Consider the following 25,759-nt stretch of genomic DNA (forward strand, 5'->3'; position numbering starts at 1 on the left):
CTTATACCAGCTGTACATATATAATTATATACAGGAGATACCCAGGTTATACCAGCATGATCCATATCACTATATACAGGAGATGTATAACTTATACCAGCTGTACATATATAATTATATACAGGAGATACCCAGGTTATACCAACATGCTCTATATCACTATATACAGGAGATGTATAACTTATACCAGCTGTACATATAATTATGTACAGGAGATACCCAGGTTATACCAGCATGCTCCATATCACTATATACAGGAGATGTATAACTTATACCAGCAGTACATATATAATTATATAATGAGATACCCAGGTTATACCAGCATGCTCCATATCACTATATACAGGAGATGTATAACTTATACCAGCTGTACATATATAATTATATACAGGGGATACCCAGGTTATACCAGCATGCTCCACATCACTATATACAGGATGTATACCTTATACCAGCTCTACATATATAATTATATACAGGAGATACCCAGGTTATACCAGCATGCTACATATCACTATATACAGGGAGATGTATAACTTATACCAGCTGTACATATATAGTTATGTACAGGAGATACCCAGGTTATACCAGCATGCTCCATATTACTATATACAGGATGTATAACTTATACCAGCTGTACATATATAATTATATACAGGATACCCAGGTTATACCAGCATCCTCCATATCACTATATACAGGATGTATAACTTATACCAGCTGTACATATATAATTATATACAGGAGATACCCAGGTTATACCAGCATGCTCCGTATCACTATATACAGGAGATGTATAACTTATACCATCAGTACATATATAATTATATAAGGAGATACCCAGGTTATACCAGCATGCTCCACATCACTATATACAGGATGTATAACTTATACCAGCTGTACATATATAATTATATACAGGAGATACCCAGGTTATACCAGCATGCTCCATATCACTATATACAGGATGTATAACTTATACCAGCTGTACATATATAATTATATACAGGAGATACCCAGGTTATACCAGCATGATCCATATCACTATATACAGGATGTATAACTTATACCAGCTGTACATATATAATTATATACAGGAGATACCCAGGTTATACCAGCATGCTACATATCACTATATACAGGGAGATGTATAACTTATACCAGCTGTACATATATAATTATATACAGGAGATACCCAGGTTATACCAGCATGCTCCGTATCACTATATACAGGATGTATAATGGATACCAGCTGTACATATATAATTATATACAGGAGATACCCAGGTTATACCAGCATGCTCCATATCACTATATACAGGAGATGTATAACTTATACCAGCTGTACATATATCATTATGTACAGGAGATACCCAGGTTATACCAGCATGCTCCATATCACTAGATACAGGATGTATAACTTATACCAGCTGTACATATATAATTATATGCAGAAGATACCCAGGTTATACCAGCATGCTCCATATCACTATATACAGGAGATGTATAACTTATACCAGCTGTACATATATAATTATATACAGCAGATACCCAGGTTATACCAGCATGCTCCATATCACTATATACAGGAGATGTATAACTTATACCAGCTCTACATATATAATTATATACAGGAGATACCCAGGTTATACCAACATGCTCTATATCACTATATACAGGATGTATAACTTATACCAGCTTTACATATATAATTATGTACAGGAGATACCCAGGTTATACCAGCATGCTCCATATTACTATATACAGGAGATGTATAACTTATACCAGCTCTACATATTTAATTATTTACAGGAGATACCCAGGTTATACCAACATTCTCTATATCACTATATACAGGAGATGTATAACTTATACCAGCTGTACATATATAATTATGTACAGGAGATACCCAGGTTATACCAGCATGCTCCACATCACTATATACAGGAGATGTATAACTTATACCAGCTATACCTATATAATTATATACAGGAGATACCCAGGTTATACCAGCATGCTACATATCACTATATACAGGGAGATGTATAACTTATACCAGCTGTACATATATAGTTATGTACAGGAGATACCCAGGTTATACCAGCATGATCCATATCACTATATACAGGAGATGTATAACTTATACCAGCTGTACATATATAATTATATACAGGAGATACCCAGGTTATACCAGCATGCTACATATCACTATATACAGGGAGATGTATAACTTATACCAGCTGTACATATATAGTTATGTACAGGAGATACCCAGGTTATACCAGCATGATCCATATCACTATATACAGGAGATGTATAACTTATACCAGCTGTACATATATAATTATATACAGGAGATACCCAGGTTATACCAGCATGCTCCATATCACTATATACAGGAGATGTATAACTTATACCAGCTATACCTATATAATTATATAATGAGATACCCAGGTTATACCAGCATGCTCCACATCACTATATACAGGATGTATACCTTATACCAGCTCTACATATATAATTATATACAGGAGATACCCAGGTTATACCAGCATGCTACATATCACTACATACAGGGAGATGTATAACTTATACCAGCTGTACATATATAGTTATGTACAGGACATACCCAGGTTATACCAACATGCTCCATATCACTATATACAGGAGATGTATAACTTATACCAGCAGTACATATATAATTATATCATGAGATACCCAGGTTATACCAGCATGCTCCACATCACTATATACAGGATGTATACCTTATACCAGCTCTACATATATAATTATATACAGGAGATACCCAGGTTATACCAGCATGCTACATATCACTATATACAGGGAGATGTATAACTTTTACCAGCTGTACATATATAGTTATGTACAGGAGATTCCCAGGTTATACCAGCATGATCCATATCACTACATACAGGATGTATAACTTATACCAGCTGTACATATATAATTATATACAGGATACCCAGGTTATACCAGCATGCTCCATATCACTATATACAGGAGATGTATAATGTATACCAGCTGTACATATATAATTATATACAGGAGATACCCAGGTTATACCAGCATGATCCATATCACTATATACAGGAGATGTATAACTTATACCAGCTGTACATATATAATTATATACAGGAGATACCCAGGTTATACCAGCATGCTACATATCACTATATACAGGGAGATGTATAACTTATACCAGCTGTACATATATAGTTATGTACAGGAGATACCCAGGTTATACCAGCATGATCCATATCACTATATACAGGAGATGTATAACTTATACCAGCTGTACATATATAATTATATACAGGAGATACCCAGGTTATACCAGCATGCTCCATATCACTATATACAGGAGATGTATAACTTATACCAGCTATACCTATATAATTATATAATGAGATACCCAGGTTATACCAGCATGCTCCACATCACTATATACAGGATGTATACCTTATACCAGCTCTACATATATAATTATATACAGGAGATACCCAGGTTATACCAGCATGCTACATATCACTACATACAGGGAGATGTATAACTTATACCAGCTGTACATATATAGTTATGTACAGGACATACCCAGGTTATACCAACATGCTCCATATCACTATATACAGGAGATGTATAACTTATACCAGCAGTACATATATAATTATATCATGAGATACCCAGGTTATACCAGCATGCTCCACATCACTATATACAGGATGTATACCTTATACCAGCTCTACATATATAATTATATACAGGAGATACCCAGGTTATACCAGCATGCTACATATCACTATATACAGGGAGATGTATAACTTTTACCAGCTGTACATATATAGTTATGTACAGGAGATTCCCAGGTTATACCAGCATGATCCATATCACTACATACAGGATGTATAACTTATACCAGCTGTACATATATAATTATATACAGGATACCCAGGTTATACCAGCATGCTCCATATCACTATATACAGGAGATGTATAATGTATACCAGCTGTACATATATAATTATATACAGGAGATACCCAGGTTATACCAGCATGATCCATATCACTATATACAGGAGATGTATAACTTATACCAGCTGTACATATATAATTATATACAGGAGATACCCAGGTTATACCAGCATGCTCCATATCACTATATACAGGAGATGTATAACTTATACCAGCTGTACATATATAATTATATAAGGAGATACCCAGGTTATAACAGTATGCTCCATATCACTATATACAGGAGATGTATAACTTATACCAGCTGTACATATATAATTATATACAGGAGATCCCCAGGTTATACCAGCATGCTCCATATCACTATATACAGGGGATGTATAACTTATACCAGCTGTACATATATAATTATATACAGGACATACCCAGGTTATACCAGCATGCTCCATATCACTATATACAGGATGTATAACTTATACCAGCTGTACATATATAATTAAATACAGGAGATACCCAGGTTATACCAGCATGCTCCATATCACTATATACAGAATGTGTACCTTATACCAGCTGTACATATATAATTATATAAGGAGATACCTAGGTTATACCAGCATGCTCCATATCACTATATACAGGATTATAACTTATAGCAGCTGTACATATATAATTATATACAGAAGATACCCAGGTTATACCACCGTGAAGATGATGCAAACATGTCACCACAGAGGGGTCAATGCTGCCATGAAGCTGATGCAAACATGTCACTACAGAGGGTTTGCTGCCATGAAGCTAATGCAGCTTACATGATATGGCTACAAGCCACAATGTCACCTCAGCCATCAGCTGAAGTTCATAAATCATGTGTAGCTCATATGCGAAAGCAACATAGCAGAGCTCTGTGTATAACGTGCATGTAGCAGAGCTGTGTGGTTATAATGTGCATGTAGCAGAGCTGTGCGGGTATAATGTGCATGTAGCAGAGCTGTGCGTGTATGTGTATGTAGCAGAGCTGTATGTGTGTATATAATGTGTATGTAGCAGAGCTGTGTATAATGTGCGTGTAGCAGAGCTGTGTTTGTATAATGTGCATGTAGTAGCCCTGTATATGTATAATGTGCATGTAGTAGAGCTGTGTGTATATAATGTGCATGTAGCAGAGCTGTGTGTGTATAATGTACATGCAGCAGAGCTATGTGTGTATAATGTGCATGTAGTAGAGCTGTGTGTTTATAATGTACATGTAGTACGGCTGTGTGTATAATGTACATGTAGCAGCGCTGTATATGTATAATGTGCATGCAGTAGAGTTGTGTGTGTATATAATGTACATGTAGTAGATCTTTGCGTGTATAATGTGTATGTAGCAGAGCTGTGTGTGTATAATGTGTATGTAGCAGAGCTGTGTGTGTATAATGTGCATGTAGCAGAGCTGTGGGTGTATCTTTCTATAAATGTAGTGTTGGTGAGTCCTGGGTGATACAGATAGCAGTGTTCTGGTATATTCTTAGTCTGGGAACATGATAGTTCTGCAGGTACAGCGAAGGCATCCAGTGCAGCCAGAGAATGCAGTTCATTCCAATGGTCATTTTCAGACCATTCTGTAATACAGGGGAGATATATGAGAACTTGTTGTACATTTAGGGGTACATTAGTCCCCGCTATACCCTTGGGCCCCCAGACTTATCTCCATCCAGCACCAACTTCAGCTCACTATCTTTGCAGCCTTCTGGATATCACAGTGATGAAAGATGAGCAGGAACCCGAGGAGTGCCAACAACAGATGGGAATAACTTCTCCTGCTGCCGCCGTCCGCCACACAGGAATATTTCAGTATTAGGGGGTCTGTGGGAGTGGACTAATGATGACCAATGTTAGCTACGACTTGTGCTGCAGGAAGGACTATAGTGAGAGGTTCCACCACATTTTCAAAAGTGGGCAGGCCTAACATTAGGAGGCGTGGCCACATGTGGCACATCACATTTAGGACAATTGTCAGCAGTAGCAGCTTCCCCGGGGTCTGGCTGTGGGGTCTTCTGGATGAGGAGCAGTGACATTATATTTGTATATCACTACATGAGACTTCTAGCATGCTAAACTATAGTGAGGAGGAAAGACTTAAAGGGGGATTCCGGTTACTAGACAGCCCTTTATCAATCGGACCCCCTGTGTGAAAATAATGGATACTCACTCCTCCACAGCCGGTGGGATCCAGCGCTGCAGCCCGCTGCGGTCCAGGGTTTGTTGTGACAGATGATGTCTCAGGAAATCACATGACCGCTGCAGGGTTACATTCTGGAGTTCATGATGTGAGCGTGGATGCTAGGAGAACAAGGAGCTGGGGGGGGGGGGGGGTTACAGTTATGGGGTTTGTTTGGAGGGGACTCAGGAGCTGATATTGCTTTATCCACACTGCTGCCCCCTGTGTCACACAGCTGACACTCACTGTCAGCATCAGAGATAAATCCAGTAACGGCTGTGTAATGGGATTCTGTCATCGGTTTCAAGCTTCCTGAACCACGGGCATCATGAGCTCAATATGGAGATGCCTACTGCTGCCATGAGGACCTTATTCTGAACCGCTGTGACATTTCACAATAAATGCACTTTAAAGTTTGAGTCGGAGCTCTGAGTCACAGGATGGGCCGCACCGCCTCTCCCCGCCAGCAGCATGCGGAGTGACCACTCTCTTCTGTTTAGCAGCATAAAGCCGTGTCTCCTGAGAGTCCATCCAGTCCAGCTTCTTCCTTGTATGTGGGTCTCACAGCATGGTGGCAATCTGTTTACAGCATGTCCTCCTCCTTCTCCCACACTGCAGCACTTCTCACAAACTCCCAATTCGTTCTACTGGCTCCCGCACTCTGCAATACCCACATACACTCACTGCCCCCAGATAAAGATAATTGAAACTGGGACCCAGACCAGGAATTATGAACACAATCCTCAAAGTTATGATTCGTTTTAAAACTAACAAGACTTGACTAATAAATTGCAGATTTATTCTAAAAAAAGACCAGAATGCAAATATATATAAGTATACAAGAATATACAGAAAAGGATGTTAGAACGTGAATAAGGTTATACAGGCATATGCAACAAACAGAATTCTAAAATACACAGGAAGAAAATAAAAGAAAGATAACGGGCGGGCTTTTGGTCCAATTCCTGGTCGTGCAAAGTCACTGAAGCAATGGCAAAGTCCTTACACTGTTGTGCATCTCCACAAGTTTGACAATTTGAATAAGGGACCCACTTAGTTTTAACGCCTCCACAGAACCACACCCCCGCCGGTCTTTTTCTGACGCCATCAAGGCGGGTTGAGTAGATGCAGGGAAGTTCTGTAGGAAACCCAGATTTAATATTTTGGCCATATTTTCACAGGTGGTGCTCCACTGAGGAAGATATGGCCACAATGTTTAATATCAGGAATTTACCAAACATGATAGGGGACAGATGCTTGGCTACGCCTATAGGTAATTCTTGGGTGGGGTTGCACAAGAATGGGAGTAACTGTGCCTGGTCTACGTGTGTTCTCGGTTCTGAAAATGTATCCGACGTTGAGCTGGGGCCTTCGTGTGACCCATAATCTCCAAAATTAAATTCTCCATTGACATGGACACTAGCAGTCATGGTGCCAGAATGTCTGCGAGAAATATCCAAGGTGTCCTCACCAGCAGGGGAGTAATTAGTATCTACCTGTCACTAGCTAACCTTATCATGATCAAAAGACTTCCTGAAGAAGAGTACATATCAGGGATGTGAGGGAAAGAAGGGGAAAGACAAGTGGGGAGGATGCCAGCTCAACGTTTCTAGTGTCCTGATCAGCAGCTGATTGATACCGGACAGCTGGGGAGAAACTTTAGCAATATCTTTGTACCACAGTTGTATACAAAAAAAAAATGCACATATTCTGAACGTTAGCACACATTTCTTTCTATATGACTTTTCTCATGTCTATGAAAATTTGATTTATGAGTAAAACATTTCCCACATTCTGAACATGAATACGGCTTCTCTCCTGTGTGAAGCTTGTTATGTTGAACAAGATTTGATTTAGCTTTAAAACACTTGCCACATTCTGAACATGAATATGGCTTCTCTCCAGTGTGAACTCTCTGATGTCTACCAAGATGTGCTCGCTGAGTAAAACCTTTCCCACATTCTGAACATGAATATGGCTTCTCTCCTGTGTGACTTCTCTGATGTATAACAAGATGTGCTCGCTGAGTAAAACATTTCTCGCATTCTAAACATGAATATGGCTTCTCGCCTGTGTGACTTCTCTCATGTTTAACAAGATCTGATTTCTGGGTAAAGCGTTTCCCGCATTCTGAACATGAATACAGCTTCTCTCTTGTGTGAATTCTCTCATGTATAACAAACTGTGATTTATGAGGAAAGCATTTCCCACATTCTGTACATGAATACTGCTTCTTTTGTGTATGTATTCTCTCATGTATAATGAGATTTGATTTGTAGGGAAACCGTTTCCCACATACTGAACATGAATACGGCTTCTCTCCTGTGTGAGTGCTTTGATATTGAACATCCTTTCTGTGACTTTTCTCCTGCTTATCAGGCTGTGATGAATCAGAAGACAGGCGTTGTAGAAGAGGATCAGATGGCAGATCTGTGCAGTAAAGGGCTGAGGGTAGATCTGGGATAATGACCTGCTTTTCATATGTATCCAGTGAGATACCACCATCCTTTGACGATATGAGATATCCCTCTGAGCTTCTGGTACAATTATCTGACAAAAAAATACAGATTTTATTATTTTTGAATACAACTTTTAACAAAACACGATGTATATATCTGTCATGCATCAGCAAGGGGGTTATATAGCAGGCTGGGGAACTGAGCACGCTCCATAACTGGGGGCTACAAGTGGTTTCATATAGCTGACAGCAGTGAGTAAAATTATCATTGCAGGATCATTAAATCATCCCAGCCAGATGTCTGTCCACTTCCATTGAAGGCGAACTCCCAACTTCCCGTGGTAACCAGTTCCACTGCTTGATTCCCACTCACTGTATAATATCTAATCTGTGTCCCTTTCAGTTTCATCCCATTGCTTCTAGTCTTTCCTTGCGCAGATGAGAATAGGGCTGATCCCTCTGCACTGTGACCGCCCTTCAGATATTTGTAGACTGCTATTAAGTCTCCTCTCACCCTTCTCTTCTGTAAGCTAAACATTCCCAGATCCTTTAACCGTTCCTCATAGGACATGATTTGCAGACCGCTCACCATCTTGGGAACTCTTCTATCAACTTGTTTCAGTGTGTCTGCGTCTTTGTTAAAGTGGGGTGCCCAGAACTGGACCGAGTATTCCAGATGAGGTCTGACTAAGGAAGAGTAGAGGGGGATAATGACCTCACGTGATCTAGACTGTATGCTTCTCTTAATACATCCCAGAATTGTGTTTGCCTTTTTGGCTGCTGCATCACATTGTTGACTCATGTTCAGTCTTGGATCTATTAGTATACCCAAGTCTTTTTCACATGTGCTGCTGCTTAGCCCAATTCCACCCATTCTGTATGTGCTTTTTTCAGTTGAGGTCTAAGAAACAGTAGAGGGAAATAATTACATGATCTAGACTCTATGCTTCTCTTAACCCCTTAGTGACGGCCCCATCGTGAAACTATGTCCTGCCTGAGTGGGCTTTAATCCTAGAGGACGTAGTATTATGCGTCCTCTTACGATTAATGCCCCTCAGACTCTGGACGTGACAGCTCCATGCTGTCGGTGCCCGCAGGTAGCCGACAGCATGGAGCTGTCATCCCGGGCTGCGGGCAGTCCCCCCCGGCAATGCGATCGGCGCTATCCAATCGATAGCGCTGATCGCATAAAAGTTAAAAAAAAGTTTTTAGAAAGTTAAAGATTCAGCTGCCCTCGTGGATTGGATCCATGGGGGCAGCTGAAATTACTCACCCCCGTCCGCCGCACTGGTCCCCGCTATTCTCGTCCTCCGGGTCCCGTAGCCGGCCTTCTGCGCATGCGCGCCAGGCGGCATTACGTCAGCCGCATGCGCAGATGGCCCGGAGCCACGGGAAACTCAAAATCTCCTGGCTCCTGGAGCGCTCCCCGGTACCGCGATCGCCGTTATCCAATGGATAACGGCGATCGCCGAAAAGTGAAAAAAAGTTTTAAAAACAGTAAAGTTTCACCTCGCCTCATGAATCGGATCCAGGTGGGGAGGTGAAAATACTCACAGCAGTCCTCCCCGATGTCTCAGGACCCGATGTCCCCTTCTGCGCATGCGCGCCCAACGTCAATCATCGGGTGCATGCACAGAGGCGTTCGAGTCCCGGGAAATTCAAAATCCCTCTGCTCCTGGCTGCCATGTGTAGCCAGGAGCAGAGGGATGTCACCGGGGACATGATCACTGTTGGATAACAAGTTAAAAAAAGTTTTAAAAAGTTTAAAAAGCTTACGTTTCATCTCCCCCCACGGATCATATCCGTGAGGGAGGATTAAAGTACGTACATTTATCCGTGGACTTTACCCCAGCTTCTGCGCACGTGTCCGTCACCAAAATGGCGGACCCATGCGCAAAAGCTGTATATTGCCAGGATAATTTAAATTCTCCCTGTTCCTGGCTGCAAAACTTAGCTGAGAGCCTGGAGAGCGGTTCCTGGTCACGTGTTCACCGTTATCCAAAGGATAATGGCAGTCATGTAAAAGTTTAAAAAGAAATTGAAGTTTTATCTCCCCTCACCAATGCGATCGGTGAGAGGAGATGAAAGTTTTTACCGGAGGCCTCCGTCTTTGCACCCCGACGCAATCCTCCTTCGTGAACCTTCCCGAATTCTGCACATGCGATTGCCGGCAAAACACCGGACACATGCGCAGGAGTCGGGGAGCACAGGAAACTTAAAATCTCCTTGCTCTCAGCGACCAGCGGTCGCCGAGAGCCTGGAGCAGTGACAGGTGGCCTTGTTGAGCGGTCCCCGGTCACGTGATAAAAAGGTAGCGATCTACCTTAGGCCGGTCTCACATGACCGGGTAGGAATTATGGATTCCGCATGCATAACGCAGCAGGTTCTATTTTACTGCGGATATCCGCAACATAGAGCCCATTGTGCTCCATGGTCGTGGATATACCCACTGCCCATACGCTACTACCTTGTATACGGGCTGCGGGTACCAGCGTCATCGCTGGGAGTCAATTTTTATTCCGTACAAATGAGCAATGGGGCCTGGAATTTATTCAGTTGTGCCCTGCAATCCAACGGGTGTTCCCTCCTACAGGCCTAGCCATGTGTCCCGTAAGAAGATTAGGGCCACAATGGGTATGTTTCTGAACTCGGGACAAACAGGAGTATCCATTTTGGGGTGAAAGTCTTCATTCCTATGTACCCTGTACAAAAAAAACTGTTTTCAAATTGAAAAAAATTGCCAAAAAAAATTTGAAAATCGTAATTTTTTCCTTCTGCTTTGATAAGATTCATTCAAATACTGTGGGGTCAAAATACGCAGTACACCCCTAGATGAATTTGTTAAGGGATCTAGTTTTCAAAATGGGGTCATTTGAGGGTTTTTTTTATCGTTTTGGCCGCTCAATGGCTCTACAAGTGGGCAATGGGGCCTGAAATTTATTCAGTGGTACCCTGAAATCCCAACGGATGTTCCTTTCATTATAGGCCTTGCCATGTGTCCTGTAAGTAGATTAGGGCCACAAGGGGTATGGTTCTGAACACGGGACAAACAGGGGGATCCATTTTGGGGTGAAAGCCTTCATTTATATGTGTGCTGTACAGAAAAAACTGTTTTTATATTGACACAATAGCCCAAAAAATGAAAATCGTAATTTTTTCCTACTGCTTTGCTTAGATCTATTCAAAAATTGTAGGGTTAAAATACACAGTACACCCCTAGATGAATGCGTTAAGGGGTCTAGTTTTCAAAATGGGGTCATTTGTGGGGGTCCTCCACGTTTTGGCCGCTCAAGAGTTCCACAAAAGTGCTATGGGGCCTAAAAGTCCTTCAAGCAAAATTTATGTTCTAAAAGCCACCGACTACTCCTTTCATTTTGGGCCCCGTTGTGCATCCAGACATAAGATTAGGGCCACAGTGTGTATATTTCTAAAAACAGGACAAACGGGGGCATCCATTTTGGGGTGCAACTCTTCCTTCATATGTATGTTGTACAAAAAAAGCTGTTTTTAAAATGACAGAATTGCCAAAAAAACGGAAATCACAATTTTTCCTTTTGCTTTGCTTGAATTCATTCAAAAACCGTGGGGTCAAAATACGCAGTACACCCCTAGATAAATTCGTTAAGGGGTCTAGATTTCAAAATGGGGTCATTTGTTGGGGTTCTCTATGGTTTTGGGCGCTCAAGAACTCTACAAGTGGGCAATGGGGCCTAAAAGGACTTCAAGCTAAATTTATGTTCTGAAAGCCACCGACTACTCCTTTCATTTTGGGCCCCGTTGTGCATCCAGACATAAGATTAGGGCCACAATGGGTATTTCTCTGAACACGGGACAAACAGGGGGATCCATTTTTGGTGTGTAAATCCTCATTTTCATGTAAACTATAGGAAAAAAATATATGTCTTTAAAATGACATATTTGCAAAAATATGAAATTTTTGTTTTTCTCCTTTAAATTTAATTAATTCCTGAAAAAACACTGTGGGGTCAAAATACTCATAACACCCCTCAGTGAGTACATTAAGGGGTGTAGTTTATAATGGGGTCATTTGGGGGGGTATCTATTATTCTGACACTCATGAGCCTTTGCACTCTTGGCTCGGTGCAGGAAAACAAAGTGTTCCTCAAAATGCTGAAAAGTAATGTTAAATTTGTACGTCTCCTAAATGGTTAAAAAAAAAACACAAAAGTTTTTCAAATGTGCATCCAGAATAAAGTAAACAGATGGAAATATATATCTTATCAAAAATTTGTACAGTATGTTTGCACATATTTGCGTAATTACAGTTGAAAATGTGAAAAAAAAATGACAATTTTTTCAAAGTTTTCCCAATTTTGGTACTTTTAATAAATATTCATGAATGCTATCGGTCTATTTATTTCAACCTATATGAAGTACAACATGTGGCGAAAAATCAATGTCAGAATCACTTGGATATGTAAAGCCTTTACGGAGTTATGCTATGTTAAGTGACACATAGCAGATTTTCAAAATTTGGCTCTGTCACTAAGGCGCAAACAGGCTCCGTCACTAAGGGGTTAACCCCTAAGCTGTACATGACGTACAGTTACATCTCGCAGGTTCGGTGTAAGTATGCAGGGTGATCGCAGGTTGATCTCGCTCCAAACAATGTGGGTGTTGGCGGTTTTTTTACAGTTGGCGCCCACCTGGAACAGCTTCGATAAGCAGCACCGCTTATCAGAACAATTAACCTCTAAGCTCAATTCTGACAGCAGCATTTAAATGCCCCCTGATCGATGTTTAGGGTCCCGCACTGCCCCCCGCAATAAGATCACGGGCTGCTGTGTAGTTGCCATGGCAGCTGGGGGCCTTCTGAAAGGCCCCAAGGATGCCTTAGCAGATTACATTCTACCACCATCTGACAGGTAATGCTGTGGCATTACATCATACTGTAGAAGCAATCAAAGCCCCTCAAGTTCTTATCCCCTCTGGGGACTACAAAAAAAACCTAATTAAAAAAAAATTTTAAAAAGTAATAAGCGTTTAAACCCCGCCCCTATTGCCACATCTATATATATAAAATTGGATGTCTGTCTGTGAGTCTGTTTGTTTATTTGTCCTTTATGCGCTACTACATTCATCCGATCGCCATGAAACTTTGGGAAGTTGCTGAGTACACTCCTGGGAAGGTTATAGGCATAGTACAACTATCCTACGATAGGTGGCGCGTGTGCGAGCGTCGTCGACAGTTACGACCCCCCCACGTAGAGCGTTCGATTTCCATCATTGGCACCAATTCTCTCACTTCCCGATATCATAAAAACTTGAAATTTGGCACGGGCATTGAATATGTCATAAATAGGAAAAGCTAATGGGTCCCAACTCGATTATTTAATTCTAGCACCAAAGAATTAGCGTCCAAATTTTACGTACGGAATCTAATTCTCTCACTTCCCAATGTCATAGAAACTTGAAATTTGGCACGAGCATTGATTATGTCATAAATAGGAAAAGCTAATGGGTCCCAACTCGATTATTCAATTCTAAGCGCCAAAGAATTAGTGTTCAAATTTTACGTACGTAATCTAATTCTCTCACTTCCTGATATATATAAATGAATGTATGTCTATCTGTCTGTTTGTCCTTTCTGCATTACTACACCATTCATCCGATCGCCATGACACTCTGGGAAGTTGTTGAGTACACTCCTGGGAAGATTACTGGCATAGTACAACTATCCTGCGATAGGTGGCGCGCGTGCGAGCGTCGTCGACAGTTATGCCCCCCAGACAACGATCGTTTGATTTCCATCTCAAGCACGAAAGCAAAAGGCATTACGAGCAACGGGAGGCGTGTTCAACTACAAGATGATGCATCCGCCGAACGTATCACAAGACAATTGCTGGATATTGAGAATGCTGAGGTAACATGAAAGCTGTGCTGTGATTGGTTGTTATATGTTATACTGAGGTAACATGAAAGCTGCCCTGTGATTGGTTGTTATATATTATACTGAGGTAACATGAAAGCTGCGCTGTGATTGGTTGTTATATATTATACTGCTGAGGTAACATGAAAGCTGCGCTGTGATTGGTTGTTATATATTATACTGGGGTAACATGAAAGCTGTGCTGTGATTGGTTGCTATTTCTAATACTGCTGAGGTAACAGGAAAGCTGTGCTGTGATTGGTTGTTATATATTATACTGAGGTAACATGAAAGCTGCGCCGTGATTGGTTGTTATATATTATACTGCTGAGGTAACTTGAAAGCTGCGTTGTGATTGGTTGTTATATATTATACCGCTGAGGTAACTTGAAAGCTGCGCTGTGATTGGTTGTTATATATTATACTGCTGAGGTAACATGAAAGCTGCGCTGTGATTGGTTGTTATATATTATACCGCTGAGGTAACTTGAAAGCTGCGCTGTGATTGGTTGTTATATATTATACTGCTGAGGTAACATGAAAGCTGCGCTGTGATTGGTTGCTATATATTATACCGCTGAGGTAACTTGAAAGCTGCGCTGTGATTGGTTGTTATATATTATACTGCTGAGGTAACATGAAAGCTGCTGTGCTGTGATTGGTTGTTATATATTATACCGCTGAGGTAACTTGAAAGCTGCGCTGTGATTGGTTGTTATATATTATACTGCTGAGGTAACATGAAAGCTGCTGTGCTGTGATTGGTTGTTATATATTATACCGCTGAGGTAACTTGAAAGCTGCGCTGTGATTGGTTGTTATCTAGATATATAAAAACGAATGTCTGTCTGTCTGTCTTTGCAGCAACGCGCGACGGGTAAGCTAGTTTATAATAAAATAATCTAAATAAAACATAAAAACAAATTTACGGATGCAGAGATACCAAAAGTCCAATCAAACAACGTAACGCATTATTTACCCCACGCAGTGAACGTCACCAGAAAGGGGGAAAAAAACAGAATTGCGGTTTTGGGTCACCCTCTCTCCAATAATAAAAAAGTTATAAAAAAATTGATCAAAAAGTCATATGTACTGCAAAATGGTACCAATAGAAACCATAGGATTAGAGATGAGCGAGTATACTTGCTAAGGCACATTACTGGAGCGAGTAGTGCCTTAGCCGAGTATCTCCCTGCTCATCTCTGAAGATTCGGCGGCCGGCGGGGAGGAATGGAGGAGAAATCTCTCTCTTCCTCTCTCCCCCCCGCAACTCACCTGTCACCGGCCGCCGAATCTTTAGAGATGAGCGGGGAGATACTTGGCTAAGGTGCTACTCGCTCGAGTAATGTGCCTTAGCGAGTATACTCGCTCATCTCTACATAGGATGTCTCACAACTATGTCGGGGAACACGATCGCTCTAACTGTTGCATCAAACTTATCATGGCAGAGTCCGATCATTCTAGCGAGGCTGCGAGTGAGGAGTCGCCAAACTGCAGGTGGGTTTGTAACCAGCTTTCATTGGGTTCTGCCACATGCAGGCCGAAAGCACAAATCACCCCCTGATCCGGTCTAATGCACTACCGCACTCTACACTGCCGCTCACATACACTCGCTGCCACCACCAACTTGCAAAGGTAAGCTGGAACCCAGACTATGTATTATGCACACAATCTCTTCGGAGTTATGGTTCATTTTAAAACAGACAAGGCTTGACTAATAAATTGAAGGTTTATTCTAAAAAAGACTAGCCATGCAAATATTATATATACATATACAAAGCATATATAAGGGTGTTACACAGGAGTATAAGGGTATACAGGAGAAGAAGAAAAAGAGTTGGGAATCATTAAGCACCCATTCTGCCCAGGAACTAGTACCAGGCTCTTACAAAGGAGAACAATTAGGAGGTACATCAAGAAATGACTTTGCCCACAAAGAACAGTCTAGTAAGCACTCAGAATTCTCTTAAATGGAGAAAGAGAAGTGTTGTTGTGAAGAAGAAGAGGAGATGGTGGTTGTGGGGGATTCCCTACTGCGAGGAACAGAGACCGCTGTCTGCAGACCTGACACCTCACGAGAGGGCTGCTGTTTTCCAGGTGGACGAATCAAAGATGTGTCTTTTAGGCCATCAAGATTCTTCAGGTCTACAGACTACCACCCATTTCTACTAATACATGTAGGGACAAAACCATACATTCTGAATATATGTATACCCTACACACTGTTTATATATATATTTTTTTCTTCTAATGGCCATACTATATACCAAGGGTTTCTTTACTATAAAAACTACTCACCCCTCATATTTATTATAACTGCTGCACCCCGTATACATATGAAAGCGAAACCATGGGCCTAAACCACGCCCCTATAACAACTGCGTTCAGCTACTTTATTTGAGAGCGACGCACGTGATGAACGCGATTGCGTCACCACGATGCAGCAAGCATGAAAGACTTGACCATTAGTCCTTTGTAATGACGCGGGACGCTTAAACAGCGTAGCCGCATCATCCAACCATGTGACCTACAGCATGACGCGGCACGTACGTACAACGTGACCGCGTCATCAAGTCACGAGTCCTCCGCTACGACGCGGCGCGCACTAACAGCGTGACTGCGTCACTCAGACCCCAGCATCACCTAACCACGTGACCTACAGCATGACGCGGCATGTACGTACAACGAGACCGCGTCATCAAGTCCCGAGCCCTCCGCTATGACGCGGCACGCACTAACAGCGTGACCGCGTCACTCAGACCCCAGCATCACCTAACCACGTGACCTACAGCATGACGCGGCACGTACGTACAACGTGACCGCGTCATCAAGTCACGAGTCCTCCGCTACGACGCGGCGCGCACTAACAGCGCGACCGCGTCACTCAGACCCCAGCATCACCTAACCACGTGACCTACAGCATGACGCGGTACGTACGTACAACGTGACCGCATCATCAAGTCACGAGCCCTCCGCTATGACGCGGCGCGCACTAACAGCGTGACCGCGTCACTCAGACCCCAGCATCACCTAACCACGTGACCTACAGCATGACGCGGCACGTACGTACAACGTGACCGCATCATCAAGTCACGAGCCCTCGGCTACGACGCGGCGCGCACTAACAGCGTGACCGCGTCACTCAGACCCCAGCATCACCTAACCATGTGACCTACAGCATGACGCGGCACGTACGTACAACGTGACCGCGTCATCAAGTCACGAGTCCTCCGCTACGACGCGGCGCGCACTAACAGCGTGACCGCGTCACTGTATGTAGGGACAAACGACACTGCAGATAGTTGAATGGTCTGCAGTGGATATATGCAATATCTATATTTCCTGGACAGTGGACATACGTTTCATATGTAGTGGACAGTTTTACGTATATTATGCATTCTGTATCTTCTGTATACCTATGACAGTATTTTTCCATCTTGTGTTTGCTTAAACACAAATATCTTTTTCTATACCCAATATATCCACTTCCTCATATATACAATGAAACTCTCCGTTCTCTGAACTCTAACAGACTTTTACTGTAACTAACATTAAGGGGAACACTCCACTTCCCGATTCCTAACAGACTTCAGCTAAAATAGGTCAGACACACGAAGCCGCAGTCAATAACATCACCGCTTTTAGCAAACGCACTAGTCAACATAAGCAATTTACGGGAAATGTATGCAAATAATGTTCAAGTCATAGCCTCCAATCATATCGGAGCATCCACACGTGGTGCCCAAGACAACCCACTCATCTCGCCCTGCCCTCTCCGGACTGCTGCCACGTGACGGGCAATAACAGATGACCGGATGAAGGAAGAATCTCAAGACGCTTATCCAATAATCAAACAATACGCTGTATCTGTGTAGTCTTTGGCCCGCCCAAAAAGGGCAGATATGTTAAACTTTATAAGAGAGGCTGCGCGCCCAACAAGAAGCAGAATTGGGGAAGTTTTCATATACTGAACTTGTGTCAGTGTGATTGCTTCAGGCTGTGCGCACAGTCTCATAACATGAATTTGGAAGGATGCAAACATTCCTATTGATTACGCCGTGGACCCCCAAAGGTCATCCACGACAGGTCCTTGATTGCAGAGACTTTGAAGACCTCAGCAGGAAAGTGAAGAAACTAGAAGCACTTTCCTGGATCTAAATGAGCAACTGGTAACACTGAGAACCATTGGCATCATAGAAAAGAGTTTGGTGCTCACTGAGCAGGCACTTGCTGGGGTAGAGGTGGGTGCAGATGGTAGTTCGGAAGAGCAGGGGGAGGCAGGCAGCTGGCTGGGTGACAGATAGAAGGAAGGGTAGAGGGAAGGCTAGTTTTCTCGAAAATACTACCTGCACCAACAGCCACTCTAGAAAGGCAGCAGGATCTTAGGGAGGTAAACAAGTGGCCCCGGAATTGGTGTAAGAAGGAGGGATTTGGGTTCAGGGAGAACTGGGCTGACTTTGCTGTCGGCTACAGGCTCTACCATAGGGACGGGCTGCATCTTAATGGGGAGGGTGCAGCTGTGCTGGGGAAGAAGATGGCTAAAAGGGGGGAGGAGTGTTTAAAGTAGAAACTGGGGGGGGAGGGCAAAAAGAGAAATAGGGGGCTAGTCAGTGTAGCTAGCGACCTGGGTCTAAGCAATGGAATAGAAAGGGGAGGGGTATGTCTTTATGTAAATCCTACTTACTGCCGAGGCTACGGGAGGATATAGCGGCAGGAGGTGCACAGGTGGAATCTCTGTGGGTAGAAATACAGGGAAAAAAAATAATAAAATCCTGATAGGGGTCTTCTATAGGCCACCAAATAGAAGAAACTGAAATCTTACTATTAAGGCAGATAGAAGAAGTGTCAAAGCGCAACGAAGTAATTATAATGGGGGACTTTAATTATCCAGATATAATATGGGAAAACGAAACCTGCAAATCTACAAGGGTGATAAGTTCTTGAGAACAATTAAAGATAACTACCTTATCCAACTTGTGCGGGAGCCAACTAGAGAGAGGGCAACTCTGGACTTAGTACTAACAAACAGACTGGACAGAATAATGGGGGTGCAGGTGGAGGGACACTTGGGAAATAGCGACCACAGTATAATTAATTTTCAGCTGTCATTCAATAAGAAGCCTTATCAGGGAGCGACAAATAAACTAAACTTTAGTAAAGCAAAATTTGATCAGCTTAGAACTGCTATCGGTAACATTAATTGGGACAACATCCTCAAAAATATCAGTACAGAGGACAAATGGGAGGAGTTTAAAAGCATCCTAATCACCTCATGTGAGCAGTTCATTCCCTTTAAAAACAAAAGAATCTCAGGTAAAAGGAAACCAATGTGGCTCGACAAGACGGTAAGGAGGGGCAATAAATGAAAAAAAGGAAGCGGTCAAACTACTAAAGCAAGAAGGCAGCGAAGAAGCGCTAAAATCATACAGGGAAAAAAAACTAAATATGTAAGGAAAAGATCAAAATTGCCGAGTAGGAGGCAGAAAGACGGATCGCCAAAGAGAGCAAAAACAACCAGAAACTATTCTTCAACTATAATAACAGCAAACAGATTTGCACTGTGAGCGCTGGCCCTTTAACAAATAATGCAGGAGAAATCATAGAAGATGATGGGGGGGGGGGGGGGGTAGCAAATCTATTAAATGGTTTCTTTTTAAGTATATTTATGAACGAAAAGGAAATGTCACACGAGATGCAGGGAGATAAAATGAACTCCCCGCTAAATATTGAATGCCTAACACAGGAGAAAGTGCAGAGCCGGTCAAAGAGGATTAAAAAAAAACCTAAAAGAAAAACGATAAATCGCCGGGTCTAGATAGCATACATCCAAGGGTTCTAAGGGAACTAAGTGATGTGAAAGACAAAGCACTATTTTTTATATTTATGGACACTTTCAAGACTAGGGTTGGCAATGCGCCAATCCAATGGTACAACATGGTTCCAATATACAAAAAGGGGACCAAAAGTGAGCCTGGTAACTACAGGCCAGTAAGTCTCACTTCAGTAACTGGAAAAATATTCAAGGGTTTTCTGAGAGACGCCACCTAAGAATACCTCAAGGAGAACAACGGTATAAAAATCCTCACCAACATGGGTTCGTGAAGGGTCGATCATGTCAGACCAATCTGATCAGCTTCTACGATGAAGTAAGCTCTAGGCTGGACCTGGAAGAGTCTACTGATCTCGTATACCTGGACTTCTCTAAAGCATTTGACACCGTGCCACATAATAGGCTGATATATAAAATGAGACAGCTCGGATTGGGTGAAAACGGGTGTATCTTGGTAAAGAATTGGCTCAGAGATAGAAAGCAGAGAGTGGTAATAAATGGTTCATACTCTGATTGGGCCCCGTCGCTAGCGGGGGCCACAGGGTTCAGTATTAGGCCCCATTCTGTTCAACATATTTATCAATGACCTGATAGAGGGGCTGCACAGCAAAATATCAGTATCTGCAGATGATACAAAATTATACAATATAATCAATGCAACGGAGGACAATGTGCGGCTACAAACGGACCGAGATAAGTTGGGGGCTGGGGGGGGGGGGGGGGATGGTGAATGGAGGTCAATGTGGATAAATGTAAGGTTCTGCACATGGGCAGGAGAAACGGATGTCACCAATATACACTAAATGGGGTACTGCTAGGGAGAAGACCTGGGGGTACTAGTGGGCTGCAGACTTAACTGGAGCAATCAATGCCAGTCAGCTGTTGTAAAAGCTAATAAAGTCTTGGGGTGCAGTAAAAGAGGTATAGGGGCGAGGGACGAGAACATTATCCCCCCATTATATAAGGCACTTGTCAGGCCTCACATGGAATACTGTGTACAGTTCTGGACACCGGTGCTCAGGAAAGAGGTTACAGTGCTGGAGGGGGTTCAAAGAAGGGCAACTAAACTAATGCATGGAATGACGGGACTGGAATACCCAGAGAGGCACCAAAACTGGGATTATTCACCCCGGAAAAAAGACGGCTAAGGGGCGACCAAATAACCATGTATAAATACATGAGGGGACGATACAAGGATCTCTGCCAGGATCTGTTTATACCCAGGACTGCGACGGTAACAAGAGGGCATCCGCTACGTCTAGAAGAAAGCAGGTTTCATCACCAACCCAGAAGGGGGTTCTTTACTGTAAGAGCAGTGAGACTGTGGAACTCTCTGCCTGAGGACGTGGTGATGGCAGGATCCATAGAGGAATTTAAGAGAGACTAGATGTCTTTCTGGAGTGGAAGGATATTACAGGATATATATTTTAGGGGAGCAGCGGGTTGTTGACCTGGGCCTTACAGACAGGTAGGAACTATTAACAGGCTGAGCTAGATGGACATAGTCTTCATTCGGCCTTACATACTATGTTACTATGTATACATTTGGCAGGCGACTTGCTTCACTCATCAGCAGAGCCTTACACTAGAACAATATGGGAAGTGAAGTAAAAGGCCAAAAATATACATCCAATGAATACAGTTGATATGACCTTGTTATTAGATGTGGAAAGGAAGAACAAAGACAAAAAAAAATACAGAAAAAAATTCAGAAGGCAAGTAGAGGAGCAAGAGACACTGATCACAAGCTAACATGTTCCTACACAAATGCATGGGAAACAAGGCGAATTGGAGCTTCGAACACAGGAAGAGAAATATGAGGTCATCGGCATCATGGACACTTGGTGGGATGATACACATGATTGGGTACAAGGCTTGAAGGATACAATGTATCTATAAGGAACAGACCTAATAAAAGGGGAGGAGATGTTGTGTTGTATGTTAGGAGAACATTCATCTCCACCGAGATTCAAGCTTCAGAGCTGGGAGTTCTATAGAAACTGTTTGGGTAAGAATACAAGCAGAGAACAACAGAAAGGACACCATTGTGGGCATTTACTATAGGCTGCCTGGACAAGCAGAAGATATGGAGGAACTCTTTCTACATCAGATGGCCAAGCTCTCAAAGAAGCCCAACATAGTGATCATGGGAGATTTTACCCATCAGACATTTGTTGGGAATCTCTCTCAGGTAAAAGTAATGGGTCCAACAGATTCTTAGCCGCTCTTGTGACAACTTTATCTTCCAGAAGGTAGAAGAGAAAACAAGGGGATCTGCTATCTTGGCCCTAATTCTTACCAACAGGGAGGGAATGGCTGAGGAAGTAAGGGTGGCTGGGACCTTAGGAGGCAGTGATCATGATATCCTTGGATGTTGGATAACAAGGGGAGGAAGACCTGAGAAGACTCAGACCTCAAGGGTGGATTTCAGAAAAGCAGATATTAATGAACTCAGAAAGAGGAAGAATCCAATGGCTGGATGTTCTTAAGGACAGAAATGTCCAAGAAGGTTGGGAAATATTGTGGAATGAGATTCTCAAAGCACAATCGTTAATAAAGATGAGCAAGCACCAAAATGCTCGGGTGCTTGTTGCTCGAGTCGAACTTTTCGTAATGCTCGAGAGCTCGTTTCGAGTAACGAACCCCATTGAAGTCAATGGGGGACTCGAGCATTTTTGTATATGACCGATGCTCCGCAAAGGGGATGATTTGTGAAACACCGGAAAACCTCAGAAAGTCATAGAAACACCACAGAAACGGATAGGGAACAGCAGGGGCAGCATGCATGGCTGCATCTGAGGCTCCCAGGTTCCACTATGCAGCCAAATTGGGGGCAAGAGCCTGGCGGTCACCCCCCTAACAATTTACTTGGCACAGACCATTATTAGCAAGGCACACGCGCTGGCACCCCTTAGCTAAGCACGACACTAGCTGCAACCAAGGACAATCACTGCCTGCAGGTGACACCGCTGCCTCTTCTGCTGGGTTACATGCTAGCATTACTTTCCAACCCCCCGCATGAGCCTGCGTCCACAGCGCACGCAAAATTTTCCCTGCGCAGTGTTCAGCTGCCCTCATGCCACACGCTCACTTCATAGCCCCACCACCCTCATGTCTATAGCAAGAGTATAGGCAGACCCCTGTAACATTCCTGTAGAAAGAGTATAGGCGAACCCCTGAAACATTGGTTTACCAAGAGTATAGGCAAGCACCTAAAAAAAAAGTGTTTACTAAGAGTATAGGCGAACCCCTGAAACATTGGTTTACCAAGAGTATAGGCAAGCACCTAAAAAAAAAGTGTTTACTAAGAGTATAGGCGAAGCCCGGAAAAATTAGTTTGCCAACAGTATTGGCAATGACCTGAGAAATTCGTGTACCAAGAGTACAAGTGTACCCATGAAAAATTGCTGAACCGCGAGGGCAGTGAAACCCATAAACATTTTTTAAAGATACAGCTCGCTGACGGAGAATGGGTAAAACTGTATGCATATATGTGGGGAGGGATACGGGTGTAATGTTGATACAGAGATATGGATCCTTCCAGTGCGGCTCACTCATAGACATAATAAAGAACAGCAAACACCAGAAAATAAAAACCCTGAGGAAGGTAAAGAGCAAGAACAATGAGTAGGAAAGTCAGGATTGTTTCGTGGAATGTGCGAGGCATGAGCGACCAGACAAAACGCTCGGCAATATTACAGGTAATCAAGGAGCAGGGCCCGGCCATTATATGCCTGCAGGAAACGCACTTGTCTAAAGAAACCACAGATACACTCAAAGTGGGGGGAATGGGGCAAAGCTTCCACTCTACACACACAAGATACTCCAGGGGGGTCAGTATAGTAGTGCATAAAAACATACCGTTCAAATGCCTGGCGCGAAAAATAGACCCAGAAGGCCGATTCATATGTTTACACTGTAGAATATACAATTACACATGTATCCTGGCCTCGGTATACATCCCGCCCCCATACAACAACACAGTAATGCGGCAAATAGTAGGATTTACAAATGACACGCCGGACGTCCCAATCCTAATAATAGGCGACTTTAACTCGGTAATTAACCCCGCACAAGATAGACTAAGGACAGAAAATATAAATGAGGAAAGGAACCAGACATCACTGGGCCGATTAATAAACGAAATATCACTAATAGACATATGGCGAACACGACACCCCACAAATAAACAATATTCATGTTATTCGACCACACATCAATCCCTATCCAGGATAGACCTAGCAATAGGGAACACTAGGCTATACAGTGACATAACCGCAATAGAATACCTGCCGAGAGTTGTTTCTGATCATTCCATACTACGCCTGGATCTACAACACAGCAACGCCGCCAACTACACCCAAAGACGGTGGAAATTAAACCCGCACTGGCTAAACCTACTAAATAAAGAACATGGGAAAACAGCCCTAGCGGAATATTTTGAACTAAATAAAGGCACTACAAGTGTGGCGGTCAGCTGGGAGGCCATGAAAGCATATGCGAGGGGGGTATATATACAGCAAATCACCCAGGCAAAAAAGGGACACAGAGAGAGAGGGCAGAAACTACATGAAAAACTGAAGGAAGTGGAAGAAAATCCCATAAAAGAGAATACCATAACAACACTTAACATATGGAAGGAAGCCCAGGAGGCCCTTAATAAATATACACTAGAAGCAGCAGCCACCAAAAATGGGTTCAGGAAGCAGGCATACTACGAGGAGGGAGAATGAACGGGGCACATGCTGGCACTTATAGCCCGAGCACAAACGAGCCCCACATACATTATTGAATTAAAAAACGTACAAGGCGAAATCGTTAGGGATACAACATCCATAAGAGAGACTGCGCGGGCATACTACTCCTCCCTGTACTCCTCAAGATTGGACAAACCAACAGAACAAATTGAGGAATACCTGGTGGGGATAGCAACACGGAGGCTGACGGAAGAACAGAGAGAATTCCTAGATGCACCAATAGACTTGGAGGAACTACAGGAGGCAGTGAAGGATATGCAAAGTAACAAGGCCCCAGGGGAGGACCAATAGAATTCTATAAACAGTACGCAGATATCCTATTGTCACATCTGTTAGAGACAATGGAGGAGGCAGAACAGAAAGGGGAACTACCCAAAACAATGAGAAAGGCAAAGATAACAATTATATTAAAACCAGAGAAGGACCCCCTGTTGATGGACTCGTACAGGCCAATATCGCTGCTGAACGCAGATGTTAAAATAATAGCTAAAGTCCTAGCTAATAGACTATCTAGAGTGGCCCCCGCCCTGGTGCGCCCGGATCAGAGCGGGTTCATACCAGCAAGATCAACAGCAACAAACATCCGCAGAGTATTCCTAAACTTACAAATACCAGTAGACAACGCCGGAGA

The 25,759-nt window shown here is 42.8% G+C and overlaps 1 protein-coding gene across 1 annotated transcript in view; it reads right to left on the bottom strand.

Annotated features, from left to right (window-relative positions):
* Positions 1 to 8,607: 8,607 nt before the first annotated feature.
* LOC136627269 (gastrula zinc finger protein XlCGF66.1-like) overlaps positions 8,608 to 25,759 on the bottom strand; it is a 41,717-nt gene continuing 24,565 nt past the window's right edge. The window contains exon 8 of the mRNA XM_066602241.1: positions 8,608 to 8,743. The gene's annotated coding sequence lies outside the window, so the exon portion shown is untranslated. The remainder of the gene's footprint in view (positions 8,744 to 25,759) is intronic.

The sequence above is a fragment of the Eleutherodactylus coqui genome, chromosome 5 (assembly GCF_035609145.1).
Source record: "Eleutherodactylus coqui strain aEleCoq1 chromosome 5, aEleCoq1.hap1, whole genome shotgun sequence".
Lineage (NCBI taxonomy): Eukaryota > Metazoa > Chordata > Amphibia > Anura > Eleutherodactylidae > Eleutherodactylus > Eleutherodactylus coqui.